Source organism: Quercus suber, unplaced genomic scaffold (assembly GCF_002906115.3).
Source record: "Quercus suber isolate HL8 unplaced genomic scaffold, Cork oak 2.0 scaffold_1323, whole genome shotgun sequence".
NCBI classification, from domain to species: domain Eukaryota; kingdom Viridiplantae; phylum Streptophyta; class Magnoliopsida; order Fagales; family Fagaceae; genus Quercus; species Quercus suber.
The window spans coordinates 23,022-29,222 of NW_027070711.1; the positions used below are offsets into that span (position 1 = coordinate 23,022).

General features: G+C 34.1%; 1 pseudogene; it reads right to left on the bottom strand.

Annotated features, from left to right (window-relative positions):
* Positions 1-1,001: 1,001 nt before the first annotated feature.
* Positions 1,002-3,258, bottom strand: LOC136065919 (G-type lectin S-receptor-like serine/threonine-protein kinase LECRK3; annotated as a pseudogene).
* Positions 3,259-6,201: the final 2,943 nt, after the last annotated feature.

Genomic DNA, 6,201 nt, shown 5'->3' on the forward strand with positions numbered 1-6,201 from the left:
TCTTAGAGTAAGACCTGGTGAACTTAATAGATTTTTTTTTTCTCATTCTTTGGTTTAGGTGAGGAAACACATAATTTCAATTTTTAATGTGTTAAAATAAAAGATCTAAAAGTTGATTCATGAGAAGATGTAAAAGTTAAGTTTTTATTTTTACAAAACCTAGTTTTTAGATCTTCTTTTATTTTGATATTTTAGTTTTTATGTTTTGAGAGGAGAGAGACATAAAATGGTAATAAAAATACAAATTTATCCGTGTTTTTAACAGAGGTGGATAATGGAAGATAACTGGAGCTAACCTCAGGTGGGTAAAGTGCTAATTTTTAAACTACAGGTAGGCAAAGTGTTTTTGGAGTAAACCACAGTTGAGCAAAATGTAATTTCCCCTTAATATTATTATATTCACTTTTATAATAAATCTTTTATAGCTGTAAATAATTTTTTTTGGTAATAAGTAGTTCTATTTGATATAGACAAAACACTATTGCTTCCTATATTCGGAGTAGCCTATAACAAAAGCTAGAGACTGCAAATACTTTTTAACTAACAAATTATAGTTTTGTGATTCCCATAAACAAAATTTGGGTTCAAATGCCCCCTTTGGCCCTCCCCTACTTGTATCTTATGGGAAAAAAAAAAAAAAAAAGCATTTGATTTTTATCTTTTTAGGAACATTTATTTTCTCCTCTCTCAATGGAAGTATGCGGAGTCATTTCCTCGCTCAAGCCAAGGGCCATTGACATATACATATATTTAATAGCATTTGAAGTAGAGATAGTCCGATATCCAATAATACTGTGGGCGTGTAGCACAAAGAATCTTAACAATATTGTTGTGCCAATTATTCTTGCATACCATCCCATATTTGGGTTTTGAAGTACAACCACATTTTGCCATTGGCCTTAAAAGACTAGCTGAGTACTAACACTTGGTTAATGAAGGAACATATCCAGCTCAAGTCCCCTCTATAACATTTCCTAAGAAAAAAAAATTATAAATACATTTTATACAGTACTAAGAAAAGAAGTCGGACTTGGAGGGATTGGGATATCTATAGTCCCTTCCAGCATTAGCAAAACCTTTTTCATTGAAGGACGAAGAGATGGCTCATCAAGAATGCACCAAAGTGCCACTTTAAATATTCTCTCCAATTGCCTTTTGTCAATTGGAGAGAATAGCTGAGTATGCCCATTCTTCAAGAATAGCTTCTTCTTCAGGAAAACTCCAATCCACACTCTTTCTACAACATATAAGCTCCAACAGAACAATTCCAAAGCTGTATACATCTGCTTTGACTGTCACTGGCTGGTTTCGATGCCATTCTGGTGCAACATACCCCTTTGTTCCTCGGATCCCTGTAAAGGTATTGGTTTGGTCTGGCTTTAGTAGCTTTGCCAATCCAAAATCAGAGATTTTTGGGCACCTATATTCATCCATGAGTATGTTTTGAGGCTTTATGTCACAATGAATGATTTGTGACTCGCACTCTTCATGGAGATAAAGAATTCCCTTTGCTATGTTGCGAGCAATTTCTATTCTTTCATCCCAACAAAGTTTTTTTTTCAGGATTGAAGAGTATATCTGCAAGTGAGCCATTGCTCATGTACTCATATACCAAAAGCCTATTCTCTCCATCATGACAATACCCGAGCAGATGGACAAGGTTCTTGTGGTGTGTTCTTCCAATAACTTTCATCTCGGTTTGAAACTCTTTCTCCCCCTCAGTCAACACTTTCTCTAGTCTTTTGACGGCTACAATCTTCTGACCATTCCATATTGTTCCCTTGTAAACAGCCCCGAATGATCCTCTTCCCAGCTCTTCCTTGAAACCATTAGTCATTTTCTCAAGATCAGAATAAGTAAATGATCTCAGAGAAACATCCATGCTTAAATCAACTTTTCCACTATTAGAGAGCCTTCTATATGCTCGGACTCGATTTTTATAAATTGCAATTGCAGAAATCACTGACATAATAAGTCCAAAAGCACCAAGTGAGATGCCCAGAATCATTATGTCCTTTCGAGAATGTTTTTCACGTCCCAAGGGCTCAATTTTATTTATGGTGGAAGTAGATATAGCTACCTTGATGAATGCAATAATGCTTACATCACTTAGTTCCCTTCCTCCAAATCTTAATGGAAGCCTTTGCTTTCGACAATCTCTATCTCTGTACGTAGCGGCTTCACAATTACAATCCTTCAAACATGCTGCTTCACAATCGTCTTTGGACAATAATGTTAGGGAAGAAAAAGAATTATCTTCCCATACAGTATTAGGTACTGCTTGCATGATATATTTCACACTTTCATCTTTGCTCATGCAACTTTCTGCAGTGAAATTCCTTACACAAACTGAGCTCCGATTTCTCTGGTCAACACTTGCAAAACCTGGAAGACATAAGCATTTAGCATCCAGATCATTCATAGTGCAAAACCCATTGAGACCACACAGGCCCTTAGGGTCACACTTATTATTGGAAGATGGCCATATGACTGAGAAATTCCCATTCTTATCCAAATTGTGTGAGTATAGCCTGAAGATCCCATCGGCATCAATTCGCATAAAATACACTACATCTTTTGTTGGATATCCGCCTTGAGTCAGATTTTTTATGGTTGTGCTGGTGGAATTGAGCAAGTAAAGACGACCATCATCATCCAGACATAGTGAAACATTACTGCCCATTCCATTTGTTCCAGAAGCCCAATAAGCATATTCAGCCGTCTCTGAGGTTTGCACTGGGTACTGCACAAGGTTTCCATCCGTCTGCATTTTCAGACGAAATATTCCTGTCGATTGATCAGATTCTGAAACACTTGAAAACAACTCCGTTCCAGCTGTGAGACGCTGACCTTGTAAGAGGGTATTCGTTGGGGATTCAAAACTTCGCCATATAATCTTCTTATCAGAATTATAGATGAACAGTTTTAGACCCCTTAAAACACAACTAGATTGGTTAGCCTAGATTAATTAGCCAAGTTGTTACTTAGTCAAATTATGTAATTCTAGGTTAAAGCAATCAAATAATCATATCAAAATAATAAAGCAGCGGAATAATAAAAGACACAATGATATGATCACCCAGGAAACCACACGGTAAAAACCTGGGGAGGATTTGACCCACCGATCCTCAAGGCAAACCTGAATCCATTATGAAAGAATCGAAGTTCATACAAAAGGACTACAAGCTCCCCGCTCGACTTCCTAATGCTACCCACCAGTAGAACTTNCTTAGCAGAACCTAAGGTTCTTGACGTCATGTTTGTGATGGGGGGCTACAATGCATAGAAATGGGTTGCCTTTAAGCACCCTTATTTTTCACTTAAACGGTTGAATAATGGGAGTACATTTAGAAGGCTCAATGGAGTTTCCAAGATAAAATTCAAGAAAAGTAATGAGGAGACGTTTATTCTTATAAGCTTTTTTGATGAGAAACTCAGAAGAAGCTTTCATGGTAGATTGTCAGATTCGATTTTATGATTATTGATGCCTTAAATGATACTTTGTTTAAATGGGTAGTGTGAAGGCAAGATTCTTGTGTAACTCATCTTTACAGAACCTTACCTCTTACATCTAATTATCGCGTGGCAAAATCTGTTTGGGGTATCGGGATTCATGATTGTATAAATCATCCAATGTTTCATTTGGTCATCAAGAAGAAGATGGACAAAATAAAAGTTTGGGCGGTGGGGTTGGTGAACTTGAAATTAGACATGGCAAAACGGGTGGGTCGGATCAATTGGGATGTGGGATGGGTCGGGGCGGGTCAATTGGGTTGACCCATATTTTTCAAACAAGCTTTTTATTTTTTATTTTTTATTTTTATTTTATTTTTTAATTACAAAAACAAATCAATGACAACCTGTTTAGAGAGAAGGAATAAAATCAATTAAAGAAATGAATTGCACTTAATACCATTTGTTAATATTCTTCCAATTTTGACAGTTTTGAGCATGACAAAAATTATTTATAGTCATAAATTCAAAAAGTCTTCAATGTTAATCGTTCACTGTCAAAATGTATATAATTACAAGTTTACAACTTCATAAAGAGATAAATCTTAAAACAAACAAAACAAGTAAGCCAGCAAACCATCTTAATCAGCTTTACTAATGATGTAAAAGTCAATAAAGTGTGAAATTGATTACTAAACACTTCAAGTTTTGTGTGAAAAGAAGGTTAGAGGTGTAAGAGTAGAGGAAGCTTTGTGGTTTGTCACGCTTGTGCCTTTGGACTACAGCTAGTCAGCTGCTACAAGCTAAGTCTAGCCATTTAGTGTGTTAGTAAATAGTGAGTACTAGACTACTAGTGAGTCTAGTGTGTGAGCTATGAAGTGTGATCGTATCAAATTGAATGAGATTTTTTTTAATGGTTGTTTTGTCTTGTCTCATGTCTATGAAGCTCTTAAGTGGTTGTGAAGCTCAAATTGAATGTGAAACTCTTAGTGATTGTCTTGTCTGTTGTCTTATGTGAAGTGTAAACATCTATAATCTATTGATTATTGGTTCTGGTGCTTTGTGCTTTATGCACCTAGTATCAAGACAGAACCTGCTATCAAGACATAATCTAAATATATTTTTAGCGAATTTTTTTTAATGGGTCGGGTCACAGGTTGACCGACAAAAAATCGGATCGGGTTACAGGTCAACCCGTTTTTGCTTTGGGTAAAAAAATTCAGGTTTGGATCAGGTATTTTTGAGTTGGGTCGGGCCAGCAAATTCTGGCCCCTTTTGCCATGTTTACATGAAATGAACCTAGCATAATATTCGTCCCATTGAGATTGAAAATGAACAATGATACTGTCGGCAGTACCCAATTTTCTTTTTGCAGTATCTTTTAAAATGGACAATATTCTTTATGTTACACTTTTATCTTCATCATACCGTTGGGTTCTTTCCAAACTTAAAAAAAAAAAAAAATTATATCTAATATGCTCTTTCACTGTAGTTACTAATCACTCGTGATCTTTAATGTTCATAGGTCCTACTTGGAAGCCATATGAGCCTGGTGGACTAAAGTTGAGTGCTTGGTAGAATCGGCACAACCAATAGGCCATTGAATTACCTAAAATGAAGCCCAAATGGAAGAATACACCCCAAAAATAGAATATATTATAATATCTATTTGTCTTATGATATTGTAAGGAATAAGAAAATATAATAATGAATAATAATGCAGAAATACAATTTATATTTGCTAACTTTGGCTAAAAATTATCTTGGTCTTTTAAGTTTGAAATTTGTCATTTTAGACCAATAATTTTGCCCAAAAATCATTTTCATCCTTAAGTTTGAAGGTGGTCATTTTAGTTTAATAACTTTACCCAAAAATCATTTTAGTCATTTACAGACTCACCTGGTTCGGTAACTTTGCCCATAAATCACTCAAAACTAATTTATAGGAATAAAATGATTCTGGGGTAAAGTTGCGGGACTAAAATGACCAATTTCAAATTTAATGAACTAAAATGATTTTTGGGCAAAGTTAATGCATGTAAATTGCATTTTTGCCTAATAATAAAGAAGAAGTAAGGTCTCTCACCTAGTAAAAAAAAAAAAAAAAAGTTTCTATTAGCCAATATAATGTATTGTCTATCTGTCTTATAATGTAAAAATTTGAATTACGAGTCTATTTGAGATTCACTTATTTTGTTGAAACAGAAAACTTTTTGCTGAAAGTATTATAGATAAAGGTAAAAGTTAACTGAAACAGTACAGTGTGACATATGAATAGTATCAAAAAGTGCAGTAGGATCCATGAATAGTAGCAAAAATAAGCTGAATAATAAAATAAATTGACAAAATTAATCATGCCAAACGAACACTAAGGCCTAAAAATCTATTGAATAAAAATTATTTTAAAAATATTATACTTTTTTTTAGTATTGTGCATTCTATTGATACACTTTACTATGATTGTGATAGTTTTAGAGTGTAATAAGTAATAACTTTTAATCTCCCAAAAATTTTACTCTTCCTTTCTCTCTATACAAAAATGGAAATTATAATTAATAGTTTTCCAAGCAAATTCATTATTGAAATCTATTGTTTAATACCTGATGTCCAATATTGCTAAGAGAGATTGACCATCTCAAACATGATATTTATTATGATACTTATTGTTTTTTTTTTTTTTTTTTTTTTTTAATTTAAAAGTTTTCACACACATATACACTTAGATTAGGCTAGAGTAGAAAATATTTT